Source organism: Schistocerca americana, chromosome 11 (genome assembly GCF_021461395.2).
Source record: "Schistocerca americana isolate TAMUIC-IGC-003095 chromosome 11, iqSchAmer2.1, whole genome shotgun sequence".
In the NCBI taxonomy this organism is placed as follows: Eukaryota; Metazoa; Arthropoda; class Insecta; order Orthoptera; family Acrididae; genus Schistocerca; species Schistocerca americana.
Window position 1 is genome coordinate 171,941,276 of NC_060129.1, and position 19,528 is coordinate 171,960,803.

Here is a 19,528-nt window from a genome sequence, read left to right on the forward strand (position 1 = left end):
ATATACGGCAAAGTGCATTAAATATATTGCAAATCTGGACATCGGCCTATAGTCCGTTCATCACAATAAACTTCATGTAAACATTAGACTATGTACTCTTCCGCGTTTGCTGGAAACTCACTGGATTTAGTTTCAGGAGGAGCAGATGCCAAGCGGTCACCAGTGCAATTAAGTACATTGATGAGGGTTCCTTTTATGCTGTGCGTATCGACTTGTGCTGTAATACGGGGCAACAGCTTTACCGGCGCGTTTAGCTTTGACAGCGCTGGCCGGGCAAGTGGTCCAGCTAACGTGCACTGGTGTGAGCAGTGGCGGTTCAGGCGTAAACAGAGACGAGCAGAGGACAATACAGCTTTGGATGTGAATTTTTAAACAGAAGGAAATAATATATGGTAAAAGTCAGGTGTTTTCTCCTCAGGTGACCGGACGGAAAATATAACATGCCATCGATATTAGCGAACATAGAATTTTAATTAAAAGCAGGAGTGATGAAAATTCGTGACTAACGAGGGTAATTTTTCTACATGAGCTGTGTGTGGCGTAAAAGCGCAATGTAGTAAAATACTAAGCCACTGAAGGTATCGGAGTCAGTTGTCTGGTAATCTCTGAACTCCTTCCACATCGGCCACCGCTGAACACACTTCAGTACAGCTACGTTGATAACGAGTCTATCAGAGACAGAATCCCAAGCCACAAAAATGTCCACATTTCCTCCTCCTCTTTCGTGACGTGCTGTTCTGCAGTTCGCCATCGTTAGGCAGTCACGTGTCACAAAGCTTCGCGCATTAGTTGCAGTACGTTTGACAGCGTAATGTCTTGTTATTTCTCGCGACAAATCCCTTAACTTGGCTCCATATCAATTCTGCCGGGTTCAGACTGCAGTGTTACGACCACAACTCTAAAAATAATCCATTTGTACAGCGTGCTCGACGCCGTCAAAATTGTCTTCCATGTTCCTGCGCCATTTATCACTCTGGCTCATGTTAGATCACATCTGTCCTACAAAACAATGGGCATATGCGAAGAGCGTACTTGACTTTACAATTTTTCTCCAAGAAACTTATTTATATAACGTTTTATCTTCAACCATCTTTTACAATCTTTTATAAAATATCGGTAATTGAGAATTTATACTTGCAATGAAAACCAGAAATTTTCGTGTGATACGTAATTGTGAACTGCAAGATCTGCATTTCTCTTAAAATTGGTGACTCATGAGTTAATTGCCATATATGGCGCAAAACCATATCAACCAAAACCACTAAAAGCAAACGCAAAATATAACTATTTACAACAGCAGATAAAAATTCTGCTTGATGCTTTCCTAAGAGTGTCTCCATTCCTCCCAAGCTAATTATGTAAGTGTAGAGAAGATATGGCTCAATTTCACAGATACAGTATCGACAGCAATAGATTCTTACCGCCTAAGTTAAGAGACGGGACTGATCCACCATGGTACACAAAACACGTCAGATCACTGTTGCATAAGCAACGAAAAACGCATGCCAAATTCAGAGGAACGCAAAATCTCGAGGACTGGCTAAGATTCACGGAAGTTCGAAATAGTACGGACGTCAATGCTAGATGCTTTTAATAGTTTCCACAATGAAACATTGTCTCAAAATATGGTAGAAAACCCAAAGAGATTCTGGTCGTATGTAAAGTAAACCAGTGGCAGAAAACAGTAAACACCGTCACTGCGCGATAGCGATGGAGAAGTTACCGATGGTGGCGCCACTGAAGCGGAGTTACTAAATACAGTTTTCCGTAATTCCTTCACGAAAGAAGACGACGTACATATTCCAGAATTTGAAACCAGAACAGTTGTTAGCGTGAGTGACAAAAGTAGATTTGTGTTGCGAAACAACTCAAATCACTTTACTAAGGCAAGTCTTCAGCTCCAGATGATGTAGCAATCAGGTTCCTTTCAGAGTATGCAGACAACACCGCCTTTCTTATGAATCATATACAACCGCTCACTTGACGAAGGGTCTGTTCCTGAAGACTGGAAAGTAGCAAAGGTCACACCAATACTCAAGAAAGGAAATAGGAGTAATCCATTTAATTACAGACCCAAATCAATGACCTCAATTTGCAGTACGATTTTGGGGCACATACTCTACTTTAACATTATGAATCACTTTGAAGAAAATGACTTATTGATACATAACCAACACGGCTTCAGAAAATATCGTTCTTTATTCCCATCAAGTATTGAGTGCTGTCGACAAGGGATCTCATATCGATTCGATATTCCTAGATTTCCAGAAGGTTTTCGATACCGTTCCTCACAAGCGACTATTAATCGAATTGCGTGCATATGGAGTATCGTCTCAGTTGTGTGATTGGATTCGTGATTTCCTCTCCGAGAGAGATCACAGTTCGTGGCGATAGACGGTAAATCATCGACTGGAACAGAAGTGATAAGGCGTTCGCAAGGTAGTGTCATAGGCCCTCTATTGTTCCTGATTTACATACATGATCTAGGAGATATATGAGCAGCCCCCTTGGATTGTTTGCAGATGACGCTGTAATTTACAGTCTAGTAAAGTCATCAGTCGATCAATTCCCACTACAAAATGACCTAGAGAGAATTTCTGTATGGTAAGAAAAGTGGCAATTGGCACTAAGCAAAGAAAAGTGCGAGGTCATCCACATGGGTACTAAAAGAAATCCGAGTAATTTTGGGTATACGATAAATCGCACAGATCTTGGGGCTGTCAATTCGACTAAATACATAGGACTCACAATTACGAGCAACTTAAATTGGAATGACCTCATAGACAATATTGTGGAAAAGGCGAAACAAAGACTGCGCTTTGTTGGCAGGACACTAAAGAGACAGCCTACATCACACTTGTCCGTCCTCTGCTGGAATATTGCTGCGCGGTATGGGATCCTTACCAGGTAGGATTGACGGAGGACATCGAAAAAGTTCAAGGGAGGGCAGCCCATTTCGTGTTATCGCGAAATAGGGGTGAGAGTAACTGATATGAGACGCGAGTTGGGCTGAGAGTCACTGAATCAAAGGCAGTCTTGATTGAGGAGAGATCTATTTACGAAATTTCTCCATCTTTCTCTCCCGAATGTGTAAATATTTTGTCGACACCCAACTACGTAGGAAGAAATGATCATGATAATAAAATAAGAGAAATCAGAGCTCGAACGGAAAGATATAGGTGTTCCTTTCTTCTTTTGCTTTCTCTCATTCGAGAGTGGAATGGTAGAGTAGTAGTATGAAAATGGTTCGATGAACCCTCTGCCAGGCACTTAAGTGTGAATTGCAGAGTAACCATATAGATGTGTAAGTACATGTGATGAGTTTCATATTTAAATGCTTTAGGTATTCAAACGTAACAAAGAAAATTACGCACCACGTGGAGCGCAGAACCGCCGCCCGCCGGCACACACGTTGGTCAGTCTACGACCCTGTCTATCACGCCACGCATGTAGTTAACACCTCCCTTATTTCTGATACATGGTCCTACTCGAAAAAAGTCAAAAGCTGATTTCTGTCTGTAATCTTGTGAAGAACATTAACTACTTGTTTCTCGCCATTAACGGTGTTCCGGCAATTGCGTTTCACTACGGACCACAAAGCAGTGTCATCCATTTTCGCGGTACGTATGAACAGCGAGACAATCAGAGCACAAGTACTGGTTACAGAGACACTGACTGTACACAATTTAAGATAAAAGTTACGTAGGTAAAGTACGATTAAGATAGACGTTGATGGCTGTTAATACGTCAGAATGTCTGAAAGGTTCTTCCGCACTGACATACTAATAAGCTACCGAATACTTAAGTTGGACCTACTTCCAAGAGCGGAACACCACCAGTGGTAAGAGAGCTACGGCTGCTGACCAATCATCCCGCTTGCGTTTGTTTACATCTGGTTCGCTCTTATGATGAAGTACATGCTACATACGAACCCCGTAGCCCCACCCTTTATTTCGCATTCACGTTCATTTTCTTACCCGTCTCACAGCCATACCACCTTACTCCACACCAACCTAGACCTCTCGCTGTGCTACGGAGTACTGAAAGCTTGTTCCCAACAAATAAGTAGGAGTCTCAGCCAGATATGTATTTTTCCTGATAGACTGAAATAAGTTGTTCAAAAACTGCGTAAAAATGAGAGGTCGACAGAAGCGTCCGATCCCACGCGTCGGCTTTGACCCGTGACGTAAGGGTGTCGTGTGTGACGTCACGACGGCGCGGAGTTTGGTTTGTGAGTGTGGCGTGTTTGTAGATGTCGTCGTGTTGTGGTTTGTTGTGCTCTGGTGGTATGTTCAGGGGTTTCGTTTGTGTGGTGTAATGGGCTCAGTTTGCTTTTGATCATTATCCAGAATTGTTCGAGTGTCGGCTGTGTTTGTGGTGGAATTCGTTTCAGTGAGTTAACGATTTTGTGTGAAAGTTAATTTAGTGTTCGCTGTACATCGTGCGGTAATTTTAGTAAAATTAATCGATTGTTGTTTTTGTTCAGGAATGGATATGACGGATAAAATTAACAGTGCACAGGTCAAGGGAAGTGTTCGATCCCAATGTGTGGCTGCGTATGTTGGTGTTGGTATTGGTATCGGGAGATGTTTTTCGAGCTATATACGCCAAGGAAAGTGTTTGATCCTAATTTATGGGATCGGGAGCTGCTGTTGAGCTATATAGGTCAAGGGAAGTGTCAGATTCCAGATGATATTGAGTTTAGTGGTATCTGGAGAGTTGTGTTGTTTTGTATTGGGGTGGGTGTCTAAATTAGTTTATATTTAGTTTGCCCCCACCCAAAAACACCCCATTTCCCGCGCTTGTCCCGTTAGTCTCATTAGGCTTTTTGTGGAAAGTGTGTGTGTTTTTCGATGTATTTTCGTCCTCATAATGTGTACGTAACGACTTTATATGCGCCATATTGGAATCGTGGTTTATGGTCGTTTCCGCCATATTTGTGACGTCAAAGCAGACGGGCGGGATCGGACGCTTCCGTATTTCCAAAATGGGGATAGGTCTGATGCTAACTACCAGCCAGTCTCACTTCTGATAGATTTATTCAAAAGTCTTGAAAAAGTAATGTATTCAGGAGTAGCATCACGTACCTGTAAAAATGAAGTACTAACAAAATGTCAATTTGGTTTTCAGAAAGGCTTTTCAAGAGAAAATGCTATAAATATGCTTTCACTGATCAAATATTAAATGCACTGAATAACCAAACATCACCCATTAGGATATTTTGTCACCTCTCAAAGGCTTTTGATGGTGTGAATCATGAATTTCTTCTACACAAGCTTAAGTACTGTGGCATGAGTGGGGCAGTGCACAAATGGTTTCATTCATATTTAACTGGAAGAATACAGAAGGCTGAAATTAGCACAACAGATTGTCTGCAAAAATCAGCAGAGTCCTTTAACTGAGGAGGTATCAAGAATGGTGTCCCACAGAGTTCAGTCTTGGGTCCCTTACTGTTCTCAATATATATTAATGCATGCAAAGCTAGTTCTTTTTGCTAATGATACAAGTACAGTAATCACACTCAAGGAAATTGTAAATACTGTCTTTCACAAAATTATTAAGTGGTTCTCTGCAAATGGACTCATTAAATTTTGAGGAAAAAGTGTATGCAATTCTGTGCAGTAAATGGCGTAACACCATTGATAAATATAGGCTATGAAAGCAAGTCTATTGCTAAGGCAGAGTATTCAAAATTTCTGGATGTGTACACTGATGAGAAATTGAATTTGAAGAAACATCAATGATCTGCTGAAATGATTAGGTTGAGCTACTTATGCTACTGGGGTTATTGCAAAATATTGGTGATGAACATCATTAAATTAGCCTACTATGCCTACTTTCATTCACTGCTTACACATGGTATCTTATTTGGGGGCAATTCGTCACTAAGAGGAAAAGTATTCATAGCATCAGGTTAACAGCTGGAGCCCACCGAAGATGACCTTGCGGACATTTATTTAATTAACTTGAGATATTCACAGTACCTTCGCAGTACATATATTCATTTATGAGATTTGTCAATGACTCACCCCAATTCAAAAATAACAGCAAAGTGCATAGCTACAACACTAGAAGAAACGAAGATCTTCACTACTCTGGATTAAATCTCACTTTGTCACAAAAAGGTGTGAATTATGCTGCCACAAAAATACTCGTATTTGGTCATTTGCCAAATAGCATTAAAAATCCGGCAGATACCTAAACAACATTTAAAAGAAAATAAAAGTATTCCTGAATGACAGCTCCTACTGAATAGATGAATCTTTAGACATGAAGTATTAACTATAAAAATATTTACTATTTTGTATAAAGAAAACTTATGTTAAAGTGACACATACCACATCATTACGAAATGTATTAATGCTCTATGCAACAAGGATCAATGTATGTATGTACGTATGTATGTATGCAGACCAATTTGCCAACACAACCCATATTTCAGGGAGGTGATGAGGTGGCTATCGTATCAGCCCTTCTTTGTGGAAGTTTGTCTACAACCACCTGCATTGCTATTTTTCATTTACTTCCACAAAAGACAATGAAATTACTCTTAACGTATTAATGTCAAGAGATCCGCTTGCTGTGATATAAACTGTGTATTCCTTTCTCTACGCAACAGCAACACACTTTATACTGTAGGCAACTACAGATGTAACAATGCGTTCTTAAAGCCACAACAGTTTAATAATTCTTTATTTGTCCTAATAAAGTATTACTCAGCAGCACCCGTTTGGTTTGACAAGAACATGTGTGTGAATCTTCATTTTCCCCCTACTTTTTTTTTGATGGAACAGTCCACAGGTGAACTGCCTGTTCGTAGTGTCCAACGGGCACGCTATGAACCGAAAGTACAGCTATGGACTGTTCCATCAAGAATATATATAATAGTCGAGTTCTGCAGTGAGATTTGTAACTTTTACTCTGTATCTTGATATCGTTCTCAGCAATGACAAACACTTGTCAGAAAGGATTCTGAGGATGGCTGGTTTTACTGCAAAAATGTTTGAGTACTGGTCCTTTACGTGGGATACTGCTTCACTCTTCCAGATACCCCCTTAGCAGAAAACAGACTACTTTTTTGGTAAGTGTACGGCACAGTCACTGCCTGGAGATGCACGATTATTAACAGAAGTGAAGACTAAGCCCCTAACGCCGGGAATTTTGACAACATTTCCAGCAAGAGGATCAATTTTAGGTCAACGTAAGAATTCATTGATTTCTGCACTTACACATATAGAACAAAGACGAAATGGACGATAAAATTTTCTGTCTTACTGACTACCCAACAGACTACCTTGTCACCAAAAACATTTCTCTAGAAAAGTGAAGATATCGAAATTCAATGGAACAGCGTTCTGTATTAAAGCACATTTGCGTGACTTGACGTGCTGACGATTGCTAATGCAGGATTGGGGGAAAGACGCCAACAGATTAGTTGTACTAAATTCGGCAGTTTTCGTGGAGCCGACTGCTTCGGGAAATATCTGATTCAATCCTCCACTATGGAACTGTCAAAATGCGTCTCGCTTGGTTTGATATCAAGCCATTAGGAGTAGGATCAGACTGTCCCAAGGTCTACGCACTATCCTGACGGAAAGTAATTGTTTAATTCCTCTATAGTCGAAGTTGCCATAGCACCTTATCTACTTGCACAAGCAGTGTTCCATCATTCTGTTCTGTTATTCCTAACAAGCAGAATAATCCTTTTATGGATCACATGTGTACAAATACGAACCTACATTTCGGGAAAAAAAATTCAACAAAATGGCGCGAATACGAGTATAAATCTCGTCCGAGCCTATGCTTTTCACTCATGCCTAAAGTCCGTAGAACAGCAGAATTAATAGGAACGTCGGTAGGACTTTAAAATAATAAGATTTGTAATACGAAATTCGTTAGTATTTTGAGAGCGTAATAAACGAACGCGGTTTGTTTTATACGCGATAGTCTCCATAGTGAACCTAAATGAAACCTTACAGCTGCCATGACTTTGCAGAAACAAACCAAAAGAAAACAAAGAAAATAATTCAACACTGCGGGAACGCATGAAAACAGTCGTCCTTACCTTATTAAGGGTGTGGGTGTAGCAGAAGAAATTCTCGGCGCAGAAACAGCAGCACGAAACCCCAACGCGGAACGTCACACTGGACACGACTCGCTACAAATGCGACAGACGCCTGGGCTGTGGCTCGCAGTCAGTGCTGCCAACGGCTGCGAGGCCGGCAGGTACCAACTGCAGTCTGCCTCGCTTCCAGGGGCCGCGCGCAGAACATGCGAATTTAATACGAAGACTGTCGTCCCAATTTTGTTATTGCTGATAAATTCAAAAAAATAAAGTAATTAAATTTCATCATTTTTTCACTTGCTATTGGCTTTTCTTCATAGGTAAGACAGACTCTTCGGTTAATTTGGCGCAGCGTACAAACCATGCTTACAAGTGTATGAAAATCTAGAATTTTCCAAATCTATAAAAACTCTGGTAAAAACTGTGATAATTGACAATAAAAATAGATTTTTTATCTAAACATAAAGTTTAAAATGTAACAGCTTACTCATTTTTTCATAAATTAAGTAAACTCTAGAGCTTCATACAGCTGTAAGTATGGTTTGTATGCTTTGCCAAATTCATAGTAGAATCTCTCTTACTTATGAAGAAAAGTATACCTATAGCAACAAATGCAGCCAATAGTGGATGAAAAATGTTGAAATTGCACATGTAAAAAGAAAATTATTTTATGTTTTTGAACTTCCACTGCTATGAGTGTGATTTCTGAATAAAATGTCCTGTGGTGCCTCTCCTGTTACAAGTCGGGCCGTTTGACGTCCTACCCCCTTAAAGACAGCACAGCTGTTCATGTGCCCAGTATGTGCGGCGTTCCTTGTAAATGTGGCAGCATTTACATGCGTCAAACAATTCACAGTTGCAGAGCGTTGTACTGAGCATAAGATATTAAACACAGGGAGCTTGTCAAGTTGACCATAACTGACCTTTACTTGGAAAACGGACGCGAACTACAGTTCAAAAACACGAGAGTCCTAGCTCACGCGTCAACATACTGGGATTCCGTTATAAAAGAGATGAATGAGATTAGCCGGCCGTGTGGCCGAGTGGTTCTAGGCGCTTCAGTCTGGAGCCGCGCGACCGCCACGGTCGCAGGTTAGAATCCTGCCCCCGGCGTGGATGTGTGTGATGTCCTTAGGTTAGTTAGGTTTAAGTAGTTCTCAGTTCTAGGGGACTGATGACCTCAGAAGTTAAGTCCCATAGTGCTCAGAGCCATTTGAACCATTTTTTGAATGAGATTAGAGTGGACAGCAACAGTTTTAAAAGAGACGAGGGGAACACAGTTGTCCGGGCGTGGGGGCGGGCACTGTATGTTGAAAGGAAACAACGGTGGACGCTCGACGTTTTCAGAGAGACGGGAGTGGCAGCTTCAAACGTAGCGCCGGCCCCTCGTTCCAGATGACGTCATTCGGTCCCGCGGCGGGCCAGCGCTGCTACACTATGTGACCAAAAGTATCCGGACACCCCCAAAAACATACGTTTCTCATAGTAGGTGCAGTGTGCTGCTACCTACTGCCAGCTACTCCATATCAGCGGAACTCACGAACTTCGAATATGGTCAGGTGATAGATGTCACTTGTGTCATACGTCTGTACGCGAGATTTCCACTCTCCTAAACATCCCTAAGTCCAATGTTTTCGAACGCAAAGGGACGCGTACAGCACAAAAGCGTACAGGTCGACCTCGTCTGTTGACTGACAGAGACCACGGACAGTTGAAGAGGGTCGTGATGTGTAATAGGCAGACATCTGTCCAGACCATCACACAGGAATTCCAAACTGCACCAGGATCCACTGCAAGTACTATGACAGTTAGGTCAGAGGTGATAAAACTTGGATTTCACGGTCGAGCGGCTACTCACAAGCCACACATCACGCCGGTAAATGCCAAACGACGCCTCGCTTGGTCTAAGGAGCGTAAACATATGACGACTGATCAGTGGAAAAACGTTGTGTGGAGTAACGAATCACAGTACATAATCTGGCAATCTGATGGCAGGGAGTGGGTATGGCGAATGCCCGGTGAACATCATTTGTCAGAGTGTGCAGTGCCAACAGTACAATTCGGAGGCGGTGGTGTTATGGTGTGATCGGGCTTTTCATGGCGGGAGGGGAAGCTTGCACCCCTTGTTGTTTTGCGTGGTACTCTCACAGCAAAGGCCTGCACTGATGATTTAAGCACCTCTTTGCTTCTCACTGTTGAAGAGCAATTCGGGGATGGCGACTGCACTTTTCACCATCATCGAGGACCTGTTCATAATGCACGGTCTGTGGCGGAGTGGTTCACGACGGTAACATTCGTGCAATGGTCTAGCCTACACGGAGTCCTGACCTGAATCCTATACAACACCTTTGGGATGTTGTGGATCGCTGACGTCGTTCCAGGCCTCACCGACCGACGTCACTACCTTTCCTCAGCGCAGAACTCCGTGAAGAATGGGCTGCATTCCGCAAGAAACCCTCCAGCACCTGATTGAAAGTATGCCTGCGAGACTGGAAGCTGTCATCAAGGCTAAGGGTGGGCCAACACCATTTTGAATTCCAGTATTAGCGATGGCTAGTGCCAAGAACTTGTACGTCATTTTCAGCCAGGTATCTTGATACTTTTGATCACATAATCTAGTTAACCGCCTCTTAACAGCCAATCACACAGAGGTGCGGAATTACCAATAGAAATTTCCATCACAGAAAAGTAACTCAGCGACTCAGAAACTATTGGATTAGAGCAGGCGGTTTCTCGCACTGGAAACGATGAGACGACTAGCTGTTAATTAAAGTACTGGTCAAACAAAATATAGAATGATAATGAGACTGCATGGTAGGCTAAAAATGACTGATGAAAACCAGTTAGCAGTTCATTACCATAGCACCAGCACTGGTGGTAGACATCCAAACAGATGTCTGTACGTTGTCAGTTTGGATGCTCCATACTCAAGGGACTGATTTCATGTATCAGGGTTTGACTTGCAATTGCAGACAAGTATATGTGATTTTGACCACTACCAGTATCCCCTGTTTTTCTGTTTCTTTTTTTAAATGAAGCACTACTTGTATTATTATTGAGCTTACAGAAAACAAGAGATTATACAAAAATGCACTGATGAACAAAGAAAAGCTGAATGCAGAAGACTAAGGAATTAAGTTAATAGAGAATCTACGAAAGCAAAAGAAAATTTGAAACTTCCTGGCTGATTAAAACTGTGTGCCGCACCGAGACTCGAACTAGCGACCTTTGCCTTTCAAGGACAAGTGCTCTACCATCTTTTTTGTTTTTGTTTTTTTTAATCTCATTTTGTTCGTTATAGTTAGTTGCAATTGTTCGTGGAGGACGTCTCCTGACGCCCATTGAAGTTCGGTATTGTTCCATTCACTCAGTCTTTTTATGACAGAGGGCAGCTAACCCTCTGACCAAACACGCTGAGCTACCGTGCCGGCAATCATCTGAGCTACCCAAGCACGACTCACGCCCCGTCCTCACAGCTTCACTTCTGCCAGTACCTCGTCTCCTACCTTCTAAACTTTACAGAAGCTCTCCTGCGAACCTTGCAGAACTAGCACTCCTGAAAGAAAGGATATTGCGGAGACATGGCTTAGCCGCAGCCTGGTGGACGTTTCTGGAATGAAATTTTCACTCTACAGAAATGTGCAGGGAAGTGGAAGAAAATATGCAAAACGGAAGAAACTGATTTATCCTACAGAAAGGCAAATCAGTTTTTTAACAAACGTAAAACAACACTCTTAGGCACAATAGAAAATAAAGAGGGGAAATTGCTGTTTGGTGAAGACTTAGTGAACAGATGGAAAGAATACAGAGAGGAGTTGTACGCCGGAGCACCTCTTTCCGAGGAAGTAATAGGAAGAGAAGAGCAAGAAGATGAAGGTGACAAGGGAGAAGCCATTCTGCAAGAAGAATTTTACAGAGCTCTAAAAGAACTACGAGACAACAAAGCAATGGGTATTGATGACATCCCTGCAGAACTAATAAAGAACGTTGGTGACAGCACGAAAATGATGCTGCTTAAACTTATTAGGTCCATCTATAACACAGGAGAGATACCAACAGACTTCCACAAATGTATCATTGTTCCTATTGAAACGGAACTTGTTGTACCGTTCCAATGTTTTACTAAATTGCTAGCACGCAGAAATTACTAACAAGAGTTTCTTCTCTTGCAGGTAATAGCTGGTGTCCAAAAGGAGGGAATGGACTAAACAGTGTTATTTATTGAATTTTTTTATGTTGTGTACCACGTTTCCCATTTTCTTTTCCTTAATGCGGCCTGGACGGTATAAATGAGTGAATGTGTGAACTAGCACAGAGCTTTAGGCACAGATTGTAACACTGCACGAATGGTCGTCCTGGCTTAGGGTAGTACCAACCCCCCAAGCGTGAACAAGTTTAACAGAGACCAAGTTTGCAGGTCAGGCAAAGATGACACGGAGGCGCGCGTATTGGCTCTGTCAGGTTGACACGCCACCCACACCACGTTTGTAAGCGGAACGGTTAGGTGAATTCGGTTGGAAGAGCACTTGTTCCTGGGTCGAGGTGCGGGACAGACATGGAGACGCAGCTCCCGTTTTGGTAATGTTAACATAGGTATTAGATTGTCTCAAATCTGCTCTGTAATGAAGTCCAGATGTTGAAATCAGGTGCGAGATTACCACTGAACCCCATAAGGGAAAGGATTTTCTTAATTTACTCGAATTTCAGTAGACCTTGCGTCAGTGCCCTGTTCAGGCAACGCACCATGTGCCATAAGCTCACGGTCACGTTACTGCTCTGTGCTTAACGGAAATTCACTCATTCAATGTATTTTAATCTGCTCTTCCATTTACAGTAATATTTTTGGGATTTTTATTTATTTTCCATATGTTTTCTTTGTGAATTGGTTTCGCACCACGTGGTCGGTTGGAGCAACCGCCGCATTGATAAATTGTAGTTTCGGTCTGAAAATATATTGTACACGATGAATAATCATACGATAGTGAGCGAGTGTAAAATAGGGAAAGAATAATCGTGTGTGTCCATATTTTTCTGGGTTTCTGTTGGCTACTGAAACTTGGCCATGTGGGTTGAACTGCGTTGCAGTGATGTTTCTTGTGCACCCCCATAGCGATCTGATTTGTTGGCGATGTTGTGCGTTAAGTAAAATACTCGTGCCACTAGGAAAAGTATCGGATTTTAATGCCCACTGATTTTACTCCGTCCACCATAAAAAATAGGTGGCAGTGAGTACCCCAGGCGAATTCTGGGTCATGAAAGCAAATAAAAGCTGTATACTGCCTATTAAGCCCTGTATAGGTGCCTTCTGTAGTGGTTTAAAAAAATGCGTTATCCGTTGCATTCCAATTTTTACCGGTTCATTAAAACCTTCCGCTAGAAATTGTTAATACCCAGCAATAACTCGCAGGGGCCAGTAATTTTGTGGTCCACACGAATTTAAGAAACCATTTACTGCAGACGGTAGCTTGCAGGAGCGGTTGGACAGGTCAAAGCGACGGTAACCTACCTACTTAGGTAGACTTTTACCACCACCAGTACTGGAAGGTTACGTTGCACTATACCAAAGAAAACAGTAGCTACAAAATGTGAACAGTACCGAACTCTAAGTCTAATATCACATGCATCAAAAATTCACATAAAATTAGTTCCGAAGAGAATTGAAGAGAAGGTGGAGGATATGCTGAGTGAAGATCAGTTTGGTTTCAGAAGGGGATTGGGAACAAGAGAGGCGATTCTGACACTAAGACTCGTTATCGAAAGGCAATGACAGAAAAATAAACCAACTTGTATTGCCTCTGTAGACCTGGAAAATGCGTTTGATAACGTTCTCTGGCAAGAGATATTCAGAGTGCTGAGGAAAAGTGGAATAAAGTACAAAGACATCCGTGTGATACTCAGTTTCTATAAGAATGAGGTGGCAGAGATTAGGGACTGTCACCAAGAACAAGAAGCAGATATTAGAAAAGGGGTAAGACAAGGATGTGCTCTCTCTCCTCTTATATTCAATGCTTGCATCTAGGAAGGTATAGACCAAGTTCGAGAAACTACTAAGGTGGGTATCAAAATTAGTGGGCTGAAGATAGACATGGTACATTATGCAAATGGTATTGCTATAGTCATGGAGACAAAAGAAGATCTATGGGAAGTCCTCAGAACAATGGAAAAAATTCTATGCAATCAGTGTGGAATGAGAATAAACAAGAAAAAGACTAAAGTGATGGTATGCAGTACAGGAGCAGAATATGAACGTCTGAGAATGAGAATTGAAAGAGAGAGCTGGAAGTCATAGAGGAATTTACTTACCTGGGAAGCAAAATCACAAGGGATGGTAGAAGCTGGAAAGAAATTGCGACCAGAATACAAAAGGCCAAAATTGCATATAACTGGCGGAGGAACTTACTCACCACCAACAACATCAGTCTGAAAATGAGGAAACGTATCATGAAAGCTTTCGTTTGGAGTGTGACCCTATAAGGGTGAGAAACTTGGACAATTGGAAGAGTAGAGAGAACACGGCTAGAGGCCCTGGAGAAGTGGTGCTATAGAAGGACGATGAAGATCAGCTGGAGAGACAAAAAGTAACAAATGAAGAGGTGCTTGGAAGAGTACAGGAAACCAGATGTCTGTGGAGGCACATCTAAACAAGAAGAGACAAACTTGTAGGGCACGTCCTACGACACAACAAAATGATTGGAACAATAGCAGAAGGAGCTACTGAGGGAAGCAATCGGCGGGGGTGACCAAGGATATCACACATGCAACACATCATGAATGACGTTCGATGTAACACATACGTGGAAATGAAGACAAAGGCAGACAGAAGAGAGGAATGGCGCTCTGCTGCAAACCAACCTCAGGGTTGAACACTGAAAGAAAAGAAGACCAGTGTTACAAGTCCGGGTGGGACAGTGGGTCCGTGTGATCCTGTGCACACTACAGATGAGGGCAAAGCTGCCCCGACTCCACCAGGGCCACACCTATGAAAGAAGTGTGGTTGCGAAAAGCACTACTTGGCTATTGGCCACTGCACAGTCGTTAAAAATTCTCTTCGTCTACATCTCCATTCCATACTAAAGATGAAAATGCATTTGACGTAATTGTCAGAACATACACTCCTGGAAATTGAAATAAGAACACCGTGAATTCATTGTCCCAGGAAGGGGAAACTTTATTGACACATTCCTGGGGTCAGATACATCACATGATCACACTGACAGAACCACAGGCACATAGACACAGGCAACAGAGCATGCACAATGTCGGCACTAGTACAGTGTATATCCACCTTTCGCAGCAATGCAGGCTGCTATTCTCCCATGGAGACGATCGTAGAGATGCTGAATGTAGTCCTGTGGAACGGCTTGCCATGCCATTTCCACCTGGCGCCTCAGTTGGACCAGCGTTCGTGCTGGACGTGCAGATCGCGTGAGACGACGCTTCATCCAGTCCCAAACATGCTCAATGGGGGACAGATCCGGAGATCTTGCTGGCCAGGGTAGTTGACTTACACCTTCTAGAGCACGTTGGGTGGCACGGGATACATGCGGACGTGCATTGTCCTCTTGGAACAGCAAGTTCCCTTGCCGGTCTAGGAATGGTAGAACGATGGGTTCGATGACGGTTTGGATGTACCGTGCACTATTCAGTGTCCCCTCGACGATCACCAGTGGTGTACGGCCAGTGTAGGAGATCGCTCCCCACACCATGATGCCGGGTGTTGGCCCTGTGTGCCTCGGTCGTATGCAGTCCTGATTGTGGCGCTCACCTGCACGGCGCCAAACACGCATACGACCATCATTGGCACCAAGGCAGAAGCGATTCTCATCGCTGAAGACGACACGTCTCCATTCGTCCCTCCATTCACGCCTGTCGCGACACCACTGGAGGCGGGCTGCACGATGTTGGGGCGTGAGCGGAAGACGGCCTAACGGTGTGCGGGACCGTAGCCCAGCTTCATGGAGACGGTTGCGAATGGTCCTCGCAGATACCCCAGGAGCAACAGTGTCCCTAATTTGCTGGGAAGTGGCGGTGCGGTCCCCTATGGCACTGCGTAGGATCCTACAGTCTTGGCGTGCATCCGTGCGTCGCTGCGGTCCGGTCCCAGGTCGACGGGCACGTACACCTTCCGCCGACCACTGGCGACAACATCGATGTACTGTGGAGACCTCACGCCCCACGTGTTGAGCAATTCGGCGGTACGTCCACCTGGCCTCCCGCATGCCCACTATACGCCCTCGCTCAAAGTCCGTCAACTGCACATACGGTTCACGTCCACGCTGTCGCGGCATGCTACCAGTGTTGAAGACTGCGATGGAGCTCCGTATGCCACGGCAAACTGGCTGACACTGACGGCGGCGGTGCACAAATGCTGCGCAGCTAGCGCCATTCGACGGCCAACACCGCGGTTCCTGGTGTGTCCGCTGTGCCGTGCGTGTGATCATTGCTTGTACAGCCCTCTCGCAGTGTTCGGAGCAAGTATGGTGGGTCTGACACACCGGTGTCAATGTGTCCTTTTTTCCATTTCCAGGAGTGTAGTTACACTTTGAGTATGCGAGCTGGATGGAAACACGGTAAGTTGTTTGGCTGTACAGACTCGCTTCCAAGTGATACAGTGCCATTAATATCTGCAGGTGCATATAATATTTAGAGAAAAAGAAACTGTTTGGCTGGTGGATATTGGGTTTATTAGCTGGAACATCTTTCGTTCCATAATAAGAAATGGAGTTTGTTATTAATTGCCTTTGTTTAGTAAAAAATTTGCAGAATTTTTACTCCTCACCGTATGATGAAGCCGTAGTATATGCGGAAATGTTCTCCTTGTGTGACTGAAGAGTTATAGAGTGTGACTTAGAATTTCTGTTTTGTCTGGATGAATGGCCATATTCTCTAAACGTAGAAAAATGTAAATTAATGCAGATAAGTAGGAAGAAAAATCCTGTAATGTTTGAGCACAGTGACAGTGCTGTGCTACTTGACAAATTCACATCGGTTAAATATCTACACATAACATTGCAAAGTGATGTGAAATCTAATGAGCACATTAAAACAGCAGTAAGGAAGGTGGATTTTCAGCTACAGTTTACTGGAAAAGTTTTAGGAACGTGTAGCTCACCTACAAAAGGAGACCACATATACAACACTAAGGCAACCCTATTCTTGAGTACTCTTAGAGTATTTGGTATCCTCAGAAAGTAATATTAAAGAAAGACATTGAAGCAATATAGAAGCATTCTGCTAGATCTGTTACCAGTAGATTTGATCATCGTGAGACTGCTACTGAGACGCTTCATAAACTCAAATGGGAATCCCTAAAGGGAAGACGGCACAGTTCCCATGAAATAGCTACAGCTGCCTGCAGAAAATTCTACAGTGACCAAGATATATTTTGCATAAATATTACAAACACCAAATAAATTAGAGCTCTTGCGGAGGCATGTAAGCAATCTTTTTTTCCCTCGCTTCGAGTGGAATAGAAAAGGAAATCGCTGGTAGTGGTACATGGTATCCTCCACAATACAACATACAGTGGCTTGCTGACTTATGTACATAGATGTAGATGTAACACAGAGTTTTCGGAACAGTATAAGAATGAACGCATTGTCTTGTTGGGTCACTGTAGTGAAGTTGTCACGTGCCAATGGTGAACTGGTTCAAATGGCTCTGAGCACTATCGGACTTAACTTCTGTGGTCATCAGTCCCCTAGAACTTAGAACTATTTAAATCTAACTAACCTATGGACATCACACACATCCATGCCCAAAGCAGGATTCGAACCTGCAACTGTAGCAGTCACGCGGTTCCAGGCTGTACCGCCTAGAACCGCTCGGCCACCGCGGCCGGCAATGGTGAACTGCCATGTTTCATTATTTACATCAGTGCTATGAGGAATAAATACAAAATCAAATAGGGGTAATGCAGGAGTAGGTTTAATAATGAATAAAAAATAGGAGTTCGGGTAAGCTACAACATAGCCGGCCGCGGTGGTCTAGCGGTTCTAGGCGCCCAGTCCGGAACCGCGCGACTGCTACGGTCGCAGGTTCGAATCCTGCCTCGGGCATGGATGTGTGTTATGTCCTTAAGTTAGTTAGGTTTAAGTAGTTCTAAGTTCTAGGGGACTGATGACCACAGTAGTTAAGTCCCATAGTGCTCAGAGCCATCTGAACCATTTGAAGCTACAACAAACAACATAGTGAACGCATTATTGTGTCCAAGATAGACACGAAGCCCACGCCTATGACAGTAGTACAAGTCTATATGCCAACTAGCTCTGCAGATGACGAAGAAATTGAAGAAATGTATGATGAGATAAAAGAAATTATTCAGATAGTGAAGGGAGACGAAAATTTAATAGTCATGGGGGACTGGAATTCGATAGCAGGAAAAGGAAGAGAAGGAAACGTAGTAGGTGAATATGGATTAGGGCTAAGAAATGAAAGAGGAAGCTGCTTGGTAGAATTTTGCACAGAGCACAACTTAATTATAGCTAACACTTGGTTCAAGAACGATAAAAGAAGATTGTATACATGGAAGAAGCCTGGAGATACTGACAGGTTTCAGATAGATTATATAATGGTAAGACAGATATTTAGGAACCAGGTTTTAAATTGTAAGACATTTGCAGGGGCAGATGTGGACTCTGACCACAATCTATTGGTTATGAACTGTAGATTAAAACTGAAGAAACTGCAAAAAGGTGGGAATTTAAGAAGATGGGACCTGGATAAGCAGGAAGTGCAAAATGGCTAAGCAGGGATGGCTAGAGGACAAATGTAAGGATTTAGAGGCTTATCTCACTAGGGGTAAGATAGATACTGCCTACAGGAAAATTAAAGAGACCTTTGGAGAAAAGAGCTCAGATGGAAACCCAGTTCTAAGCAAAGAAGGGAAAACAGAAAGGTGGAAGGAGTATATAGAGGGACTATACAAGGGCGATGTACTTGAGGGCAATGTTGTAGAAAGGGAAGACGATGTAGATGAAGATGGAATGGGAGATATGATACTGCAGGAAGAGTTTGATAGAGCACTGAAAGACCTAAGTCGAAACAAAGCCCCGGGAGTAGACAACATTCCATTAGAACTACTGACGGCCTTGGGAGAGCCAGTCCTCACAAAACTCTACCATCTGATGACCAAAATGTATGAGACAGGCGAAATACCCTCAAACTTCAAGTATAATATAATAATTCCTATCCAATAGAAAGCAGGCGTTGACAGATGCGAAAATTACCGAACTATCAGTTTAATAAGTCACAGCTGCAAAATACTAACGCGAATTCTTTGCAGACGAATGGAAAAGCTGGTAGATGCCGAGCTCGCGGAAGATCAGTTTGGATTCCGTAGAAATATGGGAACACCTGAGGCAATACTGACCCTACGACGTATCTTAGAAGGTAGATTAAGAAAAGGCAAACCTACGTTTCTAGCATTTGTAGACTTGGAGAAAGCTTTTGACAATGTTGACT

General features: G+C 43.0%; 1 protein-coding gene across 2 annotated transcripts in view; it reads right to left on the reverse strand.

Annotated features, from left to right (window-relative positions):
* The window catches only part of LOC124553628 (protein roadkill-like), a 106,665-nt gene extending 98,491 nt beyond the window's left edge, over positions 1-8,174 (reverse strand). For both annotated transcript variants that reach the window (XM_047127488.1, XM_047127490.1), the window contains exon 1: positions 8,066-8,174. The gene's annotated coding sequence lies outside the window, so the exon portion shown is untranslated. The remainder of the gene's footprint in view (positions 1-8,065) is intronic.
* Positions 8,175-19,528: the final 11,354 nt, after the last annotated feature.